General features: G+C 40.2%; 1 pseudogene; it reads left to right on the top strand.

The window, feature by feature from the left end:
* Window positions 1-5340, top strand: part of LOC114623417 — a 13609-nt pseudogene extending 8269 nt beyond the window's left edge.
* Window positions 5341-12974: the final 7634 nt, after the last annotated feature.

The following is a 12974-nucleotide window of genomic DNA, read 5'->3' as shown; positions in this document are numbered from 1 at the left end:
TTTCTTTCTTTCTTTCTTTCTTTCTTTCTTTCTTTCTTTCTTTCTTTCTTCCTTCCTTCCTTCCTTCCTTCCTTCCTTCCTTCCTTCTTTCCTTCCTTCCTTCTTTCCTTCCTTCCTTCCTTCCTTCCTTCCTTCCTTCCTCCCTTTCATTCTTTCTTTTTTTTCTTTATTCTTTTACATTTGTTTTAAAATTTATTTATGTCCCATTCTCTTCCATGTTAGCAGGACCTGGGAACGCCAATGCACCTATGAGGGGAAAGAATAGCACAGTTGTGAAGCTCATTCTATTGGGAGTCTCAGAGTTTCCAAAGCTCACCGTTGCCCTTGTCTCAATATTCTTAGACATCTATCTCATGACACTGTCCTGGAATGGGAGCCTCATCATGCCCATCAAACTGGACAGCCATCTCCATATGCCTCAGTGACCTCACCTTTCAGGATATTTGCTATGTTTCTACCATTACCCACAAGATGCTTTCAGAATTCTTCAGGAAGCACAAATCCATCTTCTTTGTGGGCTGCACCATGTAGTACTTCTTCTCAAGCTTGGTACTGGCAGAGTGCTGTCTTCTGGCAAATACAGTCTATGATTGGTAGGTTACCATTTGTAGTTCCCTGCTCTCCATAGCCATCATGTCCCAGTCCCTCTGTGTGCACATGGTGGCAGAGTCTTGTATCAGTGGATTCTTCGGCTCATTTATTTAACTGTGAGCCTTGCATCAGCCCAGTTTCTGTGGGCCAAATAGCAACCATTTCTTCTGTGATATGCACCCGCTGCTCACTCTCTCTTGCTCTGATACCTTTCTTTTCTAAGTCATGGATCTTATGCTAACAGTGATCTTTGGGCTCACATCTGTCTTGGTTATCATGTTATCTTATGGTTACATCATTGCTACTATTCTTAAGATCACATCAGCTGAAGGCAGATAAAAAGCCTCCAATACCCGTGCTTCTTACCTAACCACAGTGACCCTTTTGTTTAGTTCAGGTATCTTTGTCTATATGTATCCTAAGTTGGGATATTACCTGAGCCAAAACAAGTTGGCATTGCCCTTATACACTATTATGATCCCCATGTTGAACCCATTGATCTGTAATCTGAGGAACAAAGAAATCAAAGATTCCCTAAAGAGATTAAATAAGAGGCTCTTTGTATTACTAGTTATAGAATTTATTATAAATGTGCAGTTGTTTTTCATGTCTAGTATAAATGCAGGGTGGGCACAAAACCAGGAAGGTGGAAGGTCATTATACAGTTGTGACAAAAAAAAAAAAAGAAAAAGAAAACAAACCCTAAATCAAATAAACTACCCACCAATAAGCTAAAGTAGCCAACAATCATTTCACTACCTAGTTGTGACAGTGTGACACTTCATCTTGAAACTTCCAAAAGTACAATGGCCATAGACACCAGTCCTCATCAATGCTGCAAAGAAACTAAGAAGACCACGAGGCAGGAGGTGCCCCAATTTGTATAGAAAAGGGATTTCTGTAAGTACTGGAAGATATTTTTAAAATAAATTTATTTATTCATTCATTCATTCATTTATTTATGTGTATGTGTTACATTCTTATATGCTCACACATGTGTGCTGAAGTGCTTGTCTGTACATATATGTATGGATACCAGAGACTGACACTAGCATTTTCCCTGTGTTACTTGTTGAGACAAAGTCTCTCACTGAAGCCAGAGATCACAGTTTCTACCATTTGTAGAATGGTAGAAACTGTCCAGTAAGCTCCCTGCTCTGCCTGTCTCCAGCCTCTGTCCTCAGTGCAGGGCTTATAGATAACCATGTTTGTTTCTTATATGCATACTAAGGATCTAACTCGGCTTCTCATGATTTCCCTGCATGCACTTTATCCACTGAGCTGTTTCTCCAGCCAACTTCTTTATTTTTTGTTATTTTAGAAGATGTTAGAACAAAGGTGCACATATTAATGGGGTACTGTACTGATACATACATTCATTGTGTCATTAAATATATTCATCACTTCAAATATTTGTTTTTTTTCCAAGTTAGTTCTCATTTTGAACTTGTTCTCTTATCTCTGGAAATCTTATTTTGCTTTTTTTATTTATAGGTTTATTCAATGTATTGTTAACCATACAGATAAACAGGTTTTGCTAACATCAACACAGACAGACATTAATAGTAGAAATGACTAATCATCTACCATTTTAAGGCTGTGCTGTCTAGTTAGCTGGGATGTCATGTGATTGGTTTAGAGTCATTTATTGCTTTCTGTCTTATACAACTAGAAATCGGGAATCAGACATAAGTTTTCTGTTGGTGAGGTGATTATATCCTGATTTTGGCAACTTCTACTTGCCTGTGTACATTTTTAGCTTGTTCAATAAAGCAAATCTGTATTAAGAAGCTGTTTGCTACTAATTAAAAAGTAGAAATTGTTGATAAAACTGACAAGAAACTGGACTTGTGGGAGCATGAGAAAATCTTAGTTTAGGGGCTGGAAAGATGGTATACTGGCTGGTTTTGTGTGTCAACTTGATACAAGCTGGAGTTACCAGAGAAAGGAGTCTCCCTTGAGGAAATGCCTTCATGAGATCCCGCTGTAAGGTATTTTCTCAATTAGTGCTCATGGGTGGGAGGGCCCATTGTGGGCGGTGCCATCTCTGGACTGGTAGTTCTATGAGAAAGCAAGCTGAGCAAGCAGGGGAAGCAAGCCAGTAAATAACATCCCTCCATGGCCTCTGCATCATCTCCTGCTTCCTGACATGCTTGCGTTCCAGTCCTGACTTCCTTTGGTGATGAACAGCAATGTAGAAATGTAAGCTGAATAAATCCTTTCCTCCATAACTTGCTTCTTGGTCATGATGTTTTGTGCAGGAATAGAAAGTCTGACTAAAACAAATGTGTTAGTGGTTAAGAGCATTTTCAGAGGATCTAGGTTCAGTTCTCAGCACCTGGAGGGCAGCTCATAACCATCTGTAACTCCAATCCTAGGGAATCTGATAACCTTTTCTGCTATCTGCAGGTACCAGACACAAAAATGGTCCATAGACATACATGCAGGCAAACAACCATAAACATAAAAATTAAAAAATATATTAAAAAATAGTTTAGCTATTTCCCTTTTAGCCTTTGTGGAGACTTGAGATTTCAAGTACCTAGGAAAGGACACTGGAAAAAAGTTTATCTGTGTTGTTTATCTTTCACTAGAATTCTAATTTCCTTAAACCCAAAAGAGTAGAAATTGTGGAAATATACAAGAGTTTCATTCTGATCAAAGCTGGTCTACACACTCCAGAACCTCATTTGTGCTCAGAATGGAAAATTGTACATTTCCCCAAATATTCATGAAATAAAGGCTTACTGTAAAGCTCCTGGACAACTGTAAACAAGACAGCTATAGAGGTTCGACTTAGGACTCACATGCCTCTGGCATGGGCTCCCATTTCCAGCAGCATGAATATGGAAGGGAGAGCTCATGAAGAGGATAATAGACATTATTGGAGGAATTTTGCTGAGGGAAGTTAGAACTGGAGTTGCAAGCCCAGATCTCATTTGTCTTCTTCTTCTTCTTCTTCTTCTTCTTCTTCTTCTTCTTCTTCTTCTTCTTCTTCTTCTTTTTTTAATGAAATACTTTTTATTGGATATTATATTTACATTTCAGATGTTATCCCCTTCCCCCATCCCACCCCCTGCCCAGGAACCCGCTATGCCATCCCCCTCCTCCTGCTTCTATGAGGACGTGGCACCACCTACACCCTCACTCCCACCTCCCCACCCTCGAATTCCCCCACACTCGGTGTCCAGCCTTCATGGGACCAAAGATCTCCTCTCTCACCAATGCCTGACAAGGCCATCATCCCCTACATATACAGCTGGAGTCATGTGTCCCTTCCAGGCTCCCAGGATGGTGGTTTAGACCCTGGGGAGTTCTGTTTGGGTGGTATTGTTGCTCTCCTCATGGGGCCAAAAACCCTTTCAACTCCTTCAGTCTTCTCTCTAACTCCTCCATTGGGAACCCCTTGATTAGATCAGTGGTTAGATGTGAGCATCTGCCTCTATATATGTCAGACTCTTGCAGACCTCTAAGGAGACAGCTATATCAGGCTCCTGTCAGCATGCACTTCCTGACATTCACATCAGTGTCTACCTTTGGTGATTGCACATGGGATGTCTACCCAGGTGGAATGGTCTCCAGACGGTCCCTCTTTCAGTTTCTGTTCCACACTTCACCTCCATATTTGCTCCCTTGAGTATTTTGTTACTCCTTCTAAGAAGGACTAAAGCACCCACACTTGGTCTTCCTTCTTTATGAGCTTCATGTGGTCTGTGAGTTGAATCTTGGCTATTTCAAGCTTTTGGGCTAATATCCACTTATCAGTGAGTGAATACCATGTGTGTTCTTTTGTGATTGGGTTACCTCACTCAGGATGATATTTTCTAGTTCCATCCATTTACCTAAGAATTTCATAAATTCATTGTTTTTAATAGCTGAGTAATACTCCATTGTGTAAATGTATCACATTTTTTATATCCACTCCTCTGTTGAAGGACATCTGGGTTCTTTCCAGCTTCTAGCTAATATAAATATGGCTGCTATGAATGTAGTGGAGCATATGTCCTTGTTATATGTTCGAGCATCTTCTGGGTATATGCCTAGGAGTGGTATAGCTGGGTCCTCAGGTAATGCTATGTCCAATTTTGTGAGGAACCAACAAACTGATTTCCAGAGTGGTTGTACCAGCTTGCAATCCCACCAACAATGGAGGAGTGTTCCTCTTTCTCCACATCCTCGCCAGCATCTACTATCACCTGAGTTTTTAATCTTAGCCATTCTGACTGGTGTGAGATGGAATCTCAGGGTTGTTTTGATTTGCATTTCCCTGATGACTAAGGATGTTGAACATTTCTTAAGGTGCTTTTCAACTATTTGAGTTTCCTCAGTTGAGAATTCTTTGTTTAGCCCTGTACCCCATTTTTAATAGGGTTATTTTGTTGTCCGGAGTCTAATTTCTTGAGTTCTTTGTATATATTGGCTATTAGCCCTCTATTGGATGTAGGACTTGTAAAGATATTTTCCTGTGGGGCAGTGGGCTATGAGAAAAGCCAGAAAGCTTGGTAGAAAGACCTGAAGCCCTGGGAACCTTTTGTCTGAAGAAGACTGGTAGGATGGAAGGCTGCTTCGAACTTTCTCGAAGCCATATGGCTCTCTTAGCTTCCGCTCCCCTTGCCAGTCACCGCATTTCAAAGGACGACAGCACTCCTCTCCTCCCCTCAGGCAGAGCGAACCAAAAGAGCCGCCATAACACTTTTCTTCTGTGGACACTCCCGAGCTGCCCAAAGAGGGAACCGAAAGAGCCGGTAACACTTGCCCACATTTGGAGGCTGGGACAGAGGCCCTGCTCAGCGCGACTGAAAAGTGCGCTGTGCCCTAGCTCACAGCTGCGCTCTCGCTCGCTCCTGCCAGAGCCTTGCACTGCTGCAGCCTAGGCTTTCCAGACAGCCTTGGGCAGTCTCCGAGCCAGCGTTCTGCACCCCGCCCTCTCTTGTTGAGTCGTGGTGTACGGGACACCCCCTCCCCTCACGCCGCCACCCGCGCCTTACGAAACCACCCGCGACCCTGCGGGACATTTTCCCAATCTGTTGGTTGCCATTTTGTCCTATTGACAGTGTCCTTTGCCTTACAGAAACTTTGCAATTTTACGAGGTCCCATTTGTCAATTCTTGATCTTAGAACATAAGCCATTGGTGTTCTGTTCAGGAAATTTCCCCTGTTCCCAGGTATTCGAGGGTCTTTCCCACTTTATCTTCTATCAGTTTCAGTGCATCTGGTTTTATGTGAAGGTCCTTTATCCACTTGGACTTGAGCTTTGTACAAGGGGATAAGAATGGATCGATTTGCATTCTTCTACATGTTGTCCTCCAGTTTAAACCAGCACCGTTTGTTGAAAATGCTGTTCTTTTTCCACCGGATGGTTTTAGCTCCTTTGTCAAAGATCAAGTGACCATAGGAGTGTGGGTTAATTTCTGAATCTTCAATTCTATTCCATTGATCTTCCTGTCTGTCTCTGTATCCAACACCATGCATTTTTTTATCACTATTGCTCTGTAGTACAGCTTGAGGTCAGGGATGGTGATTACCCCAGAAGTTCTTTTATTGTTGAGCTATCCTGAGTTTTTTGTTATTCCAAATGAATTTGCAAATTGCTCTTTCTATCTCTATGAAGAATTGATTTGGAATTTTGATGGGTATTGCATTGAATCTGTAGATTGCTTTTGGCAAGATGGCCATTTTACTAAATTAATCCTGCCAATCCACAGCATGGGAGATCTTTCCATCTTCTGAGATCTTTGATTTCTTTCTTCAGAGACTTGAAGTTCTTGTCATACAGATCTTTTACTTGCTTGGTTAGATTCACTCCAAGATATTTTATATTATTTGTGACTATTGTGAAGGGTGTCATTTTCCTAATTTCTTCCTGAGACCTGTTTATCCTTCCAGTAGAGGAAGGCTACTGATTTTTTTGAGTTGATTTTAAACCCAGCCACTTTGCTGAAGTTGTTTATCAGGTTTAGGAGTTCTCTGGTGGAAGTTTCAGGGTCATTTAAGTATACTATCATATCATCTGCAAATAGTGAAATTTTTGATTTCTTCCTTTCCTATTTGTATCCCTTTGACTTCCTTTTGTTGTCCAATTGCTCTGGCTAGGACTTCCAGTACTATACTGAATAGGTAGGGTGAGAGTATTTTTTTTTTCTGGTCTACTCTATTTGGATTTCTGAAGGCTTCTTGTATATTCATGGACATCTCTTTCTTTAAGTTAGGGAAGTTTTCCTCTATAAAGGGCTAGTTTTACTGGCCCTTTAAGTTGGAAATCTTCACTCTCATCTATACCTATTATCCTTAGGTTTGGTCTTCTCATTGTGTCCTGGATTTCCTGGATGTTTGGGTTAGGAGCTTTTTTCACTTTGCATTTTTCTTGACAGTTATGCAATGTTTTATATGGTATCTTCTGCACATGAGATTCTCTCTTCTATCTCTTGTATTCTGTTGGTGATGCTTGCATCTATGACTCCTGATCTCTTTTGTAGGTTTTCTATCTCCAGGGTAGTCTCCTTTTGAGTTTTCTTTATTGTTTCTACTTCCATTTTTAGATCCTGGATGGTTTTGTTTAATTCCTTCACCTGTTTGGTTGTGTTTTCTTGCAATTCTTTAAGGGATTTTTGTGTTTCCTCTTTAAGTGTTTCTACCTGTTTACCTGTGTTCTCCTGTACTTCTTTAAGGGAGTTATTTATGTCCTTCTTAAAGTCCTCTATCATCATCATGAGAAGTGATTTTAATTCTGAATCCTGCTTTTCTAGTATAATGGGCTGTCCAGGACTTGCTATGGTGGGAGAACTGGGTTCTGATGATGCCAAGTAATTTTGGTTTCTGTTGCTTATGTTCTTGCATTTGCCTTTTGCCATCTGGTTAACTCTAGTGCTACCTGAACTCAATGTCTCTGACTGGAGTCTGTCATTCCAGTTATCCTGCTTGTGTCAGAACTCTTCAGGGTTCAGATGTCTCTGTGATCCTGTGATTCTGAGCTCCGGCTGCTTTGAGTCCAGTGGCTCCTCTAGGATGTTTCAGGATATGGTGTCTCCATGGGAGCAGACCATCTAAGTGTCCCCTGCTCTGGGTACAGTGGATCTCTTCTAGGATGTGTCAGGGTATGGTGTCTTCACAGAGCAGACTAGCTAGGTGTCTGTCCCAGCCACAAGGACCAAGAGAGGAGTGGAAGGGGAGTGGTATTCCGCAGGGGTGGGGTTTGGGTGCCTGATGGATCCTGAACTCCCCCTGCTCCCAGTTGTAGCTCTGGGGCTTAGGGTAGTGGGAGAGGGTTCTTTCCTGCTGCTCTGAGTGCAATGGTTCCTTTAGATTGTCTCAGGATATGGTGTCTTCACAGGAGCAGACCAACGAGGTGTCTGCCCCAGCCACAAGCCTCACCTGTCTTCTTAATCAGTGCTAACATCTGAGGTTGTACTGCGTCTACACTTCCCTGTACTCCAGCTTGAAGTCAAGGATATGAGCTCACATCTATTCTCTGGTTGAAAAGAGAAATAAGTGTGTATTTCCATTCCTTTTACATTGATTGGATTATTAATGTTTTTATTGTCATCATATAATAGATTAGTAAGATGTCTAAATAAATTGCTACTTAGAGTCAAGGGCCACTAATTTTAAGTTTACTATATTCGTTTTCATTTACAAATCACAATATTTTCTATTTTCTGAGATTCTGTTATGGTTTCTGTCTTTACAGGTTCATGTGTTTAAACATCCTGTATCTAGCTGATGGTGCTCTTTGGGGACATTGTGGAACCTTTGGGGTGAGACCTAGCTAGAGAAAGTGTGTCACTGGAGGGCAAGCTTTGAGGTTTATAGCCTGCCTCTCTTGGGATGTCTCTCTCTGCCTCTTGACTGCATTATACTTTTGCTATTCTAACCACGAGTTGTTCCACCTGCCCCACTGCTGTGCCTTTCCCATCAGGATGGACTATTTTCCTTAAAATCATGAGCCAAAACTAATTTTTTCCTCTCTTAAGCTACCTGTAAATTCTGCCACGATGATGCCTAAAGTAATACAGATTTTATTCATATATTTTGCTACTATATACTGGAGATAAAAAGCATTTTACTTACTACTATTGATCCCAAGGCAGCAATATTTCACCTATATGAAACAGATACTGAAATTGTTACTCAATATTCATGTCATGTTACATAACCTTGTCTAAATTGTTTGTGGAATAGTAATAAATTTCCCACACTTAAGTTGTTCTTGTAAGAACCAAATCTTATGGAGTGAATCTTGGTTTCATTTTTACTTTGTTCTCAACATTTGTACCTTTGCACATTGTTGAATTATTTTCGGAGTTGAAATTTTCATGTTCACATTTTCCCAAAAGATTTTTTTTTGTGAAGCTTTTTTCTCTGATTTGAACATGAGTACATTTTTACAAAGTCTTTCCCAGTGACTTGAATTCAATGTTTAGTTTTCCAAATAAGCAAATTTGCTCTTCTCTGCTTCAGTTACTGTAAAATTCCTTGAATTGCAGATGCCCATATCTCCCCTCATCAGCTGCTAATCCCCAGAAGGCATCTGTACATATTCCATATAATCTATGAGACAGTCAGAGACCTACTGAAAAATTTCTTTTTTTTAAATCCTCGATTTTCTGTCTCAATATGCTAGAAATAAAATGTTAGAGTATTTACAAAAAGCAGAGTATTAGAATATATTACACTGTTTTACCAATTTAAAATATAAAATCAACATTCTGTACTGAGTTGGGAATCCAGCCATGAAGGATTCTAGCAACTACCAACCCATCTTCCTTTAACACAGCAAAGAAAGCGTGACTTCTTACAATGTGAGATTATTTCCTTCAAATCCCAGAATCATTCTATGTCTGGGCCAGGTACAAAGTACTGGAAGAAGCTTGGAGACAAAGATAACACTGGGTGATAGAATTATGGGATTAGAGAGATGTCTCATCTGTTAAGGACACTGGCAACTCCAGCAGAAGACCCAAGTTTAATTCCCAGCCCCCAATAGCCATCTGTAACTACAGCTTCAGTGAGAATCCAACCTTCCTTTTCTGACCACACAGGCACTTGTATGGATGTGTATGTGTACATACCCTCTCCCTGCCACATACATGTGCACATGAATGAAAGTAAGTTTAAAACATAAAGAACTATCAGCAGTAGGCAAATTCCCTTGATGTAGCATATGAAGTACATTTATTTCTTTGAAAATCACGTGGTTTGTTAAAGTCATACACAAAATCTGGCATGCTATACACTATATCCTACAGTGTTGGGAGCCGACTCTTAGCCGAAAGTGGCTATCATCTTTACAGCCATCTCGAGCCATATACCCTGACAAGAGACTTGTTTCAACAGCCTGCAATATTTCAGCACACTCTGATAAACATCATGTTACACTGTTTAGTGCCACCAGCTGCAAGGTGCTCCTGGTATCCATGGCTACAAGGCACGTGACATAGTGCCTTCAGTTGAGCTTGTCCACGAGGGCAAGTCATGTGGTAAAGGGTATAAATACCCAGGATTTCCTTTCTATTGAGAAGGTGGGAGGTGTCAGAAGGTGGAAGGAGTGAGGAGAATATAGAAGAAGAGAGGAGAATAAAGAAGAGACTTGAAGAGACTCCACCAAACTCTGTCTTATATCTATCTTTTGCGTCTCTCACCCCTTTTTCCCCCTTTCTCCGTCCCCACTCTCTCTCTTGCTAGACCCTGACCAGCAGACCGGAGCAGCAGAACCGGCCAGCCTTTACAAAGTAGCAGAACCGGCCGTTACAAGAGAAACGGCCGTTACAAAGTGGCTCTGACACTACAGATGATTTGAAGATGAGACCAAAGTGAATTTTCTTCCTTTATAGAACATATTCTCAAAATATGTGATGGGGGAACTGGGACGGAAGGGAAAGCTTGAAGAACTGGTCTGGAGATTCATCACATTGTAATACAAAGTTAAGAATAGCTAAACAGATGGTGGCAATGGTATATTGAATTTTAAAAAATGATAATTCCATGATTTGAAGGAAGAATGCAAAAAACTTGCCTTTTTGACTATTCAGTTTGTTAAAATTAATTCCAATCAAAATTTCAAATGGACTTTGCATATTACTTTGCGTGTCATTGTGACAGGATTTAGAGATGCTTAAGAGAGGAAAAATTTAGTTTTGGCTTACGATTTTAAGGAAAATAGTCCATCCTGATGGGAAAGGCACAGCAGTGGGGCAGGTGGAACAACTCGTGGTTAGAGTAGCAAGAGTATAATGCAATGAAGAGGCAGAGAGAGACATCCCAAGAGAGGCAGGCTATAAACCTCAAAGCTTGCCCTCCAGTGACACACTTTCTCTAGCTAGGTCCCACCCCAAAGGTTCCACAATGTCCCCAAAGAGCACCATCAGCTAGATACGGGATGTTTAAACACATGAACCTGTAAAGATGGAAACCATAACAGAATCTCAGAAAGTAGAGAATATTGTGATTTGTAAATGAAGAAGAATATAATAAACTTAAAATGGTGGATTGAGCTACAAAGGAAGGTAAGTTGAAACTGTGATGACTTTAAATATCATTAGTGGGCAACCTAAACAAAGTTATATGACAAAGAAGTCTGAAGAGAATAATGCAAGAATTTATTGATGGAGGGTTACTGCCTATGTATATATGTATGTACATGGATGGGTGTACATGCATGTATGTATGTATTAGTAACTGCACATGTGTACATGTGTTCATATGTGTGTGCATGTATGTGTGAATGTGTGTGTATGTGTGTATTGCTGGGAACTGAACCAGGACATTGCATATACCGAACAGATGATTCCCTCCTGAGCCCCATTGTCAATCCTAGATTAACATTTGATGCAAGTTCCATCTGTTTACTTAGGAAATAACTAGATAAGTACAAAAATTCCTGTAAAAATTATGAAAGAGAAAATGAAAAGGTTTAAAGTCAAAGTAAGCAAGTAAGTTCAAGTTACAAGAACTAAAAAGTGGTACATTTCAGGATTAATAATAACTTAAAGCAGTTTAAATATTGAGTATGGTCTAATTGTTCTGGAAGACACATAAACATATTTTTTAATACAAGGTAACCTTAATATCAGAAAGCACTTTTTTCATTTTTGATGTCAAAAACATGAAATTAGCTATTAAGATTAGGTAGTTTTATTAAGTTTAAGTCATTTTTTTCAGATAATTGCTTTTTTCTACATCCAAGTGACTGTTCAGTATTTGAAAATTTTTTAGGTGAGGAAAAGTCAGAAAAATAGAAATAGAAATATATCCTTCCCCACCATGGAGAACATTTGTCTGTATTCTGAGATAATAATGTCTCTTTCTGGAGAGGAAGATGGGCAGGCTGCCAATAGCATTCTATCAGATCTAGCATATTTTCTACACCTTCAATCCTAGGCAGTGACACAGACCCAAACTGCGTGCACATGACCCTCCTGTGGCCACCATCAGATTGGCTTCATGGAACCTGAGAAACTGAACCTACAAATCTCTTCAAGTCCCTTTTAGTTCACTGCATTCTTATTAATCAAATCTGTTGGTTTTCAACAAGCCAATGAGGCAGCTTCCACTATGCAGATGGTTAGAAGCTGCCTAAATGTTTGGCACCAGATATGCATCAACTTGTTAGAAAGAGGGCTATCTATACATGCACCACATGGACATGACAGTGAATACTAATGATAGACCAGATCTACCTGTTAGTAATAGATAGATAATGTGTCTGGAGCTGTCATGAGCTTACAGGCACTGATGTGTACACGTATTCAGTTCCTATAATCCCCAGAGAGACACATTATTATTAGGCACTCATTTTTTTACACCAAAATAAGAGGCAAAAGGGTATAGATAACTATGCCAATATTTTATAACCATAAGTGGTACAGACAAAGATTCAAAGATCCAATCTGAACATTCTACATCCACTTACCACAAACTTGGACATTCCAAGTCTATTCAAATTCTTTAGCTCAAGTGTGAGACAAAAGGGACTCACCAAGTGTCAAACTGAATAAACCCAAATAGAAGTCCTTACCACCACAGAATGGATAGTGCCTCTAGCTGGTGTGAATCAGTAAAATTGGTGAGTTAGTTTGCAAGTCTTTTCTATCAGTCATGGATTATTTGGAAGATTAAGAAGCTCTTGAGAAAATCCAAATCAGCAGTCACTCATTTGGCTCATTGATTGATAGGGTATGGGGACGCCATGCAGCTGTTAGTGTCCTTTTACCACACATGTATGAATAAGACAGCAGTAGAGCACACACAACAAGGAAAATCAGGGTATGATAAAGACCCTAGGAAAATCACCGAGACTTCTGTGGCATGGAGAGAATCAGAGTTTACCAGCCAAGAAGGGAGAGAGAGAGAGAGAGAGAGAGAGAGAGAGAGAGAGAGAGAGAGAG

This window comes from Grammomys surdaster, unplaced genomic scaffold (assembly GCF_004785775.1).
Source record: "Grammomys surdaster isolate TR1022 unplaced genomic scaffold, NIH_TR_1.0 198, whole genome shotgun sequence".
Lineage (NCBI taxonomy): Eukaryota > Metazoa > Chordata > Mammalia > Rodentia > Muridae > Grammomys > Grammomys surdaster.
The sequence above is the reverse complement of the archived record's forward strand: the minus strand, read 5'-3'. Positions and strand labels throughout refer to the sequence as shown.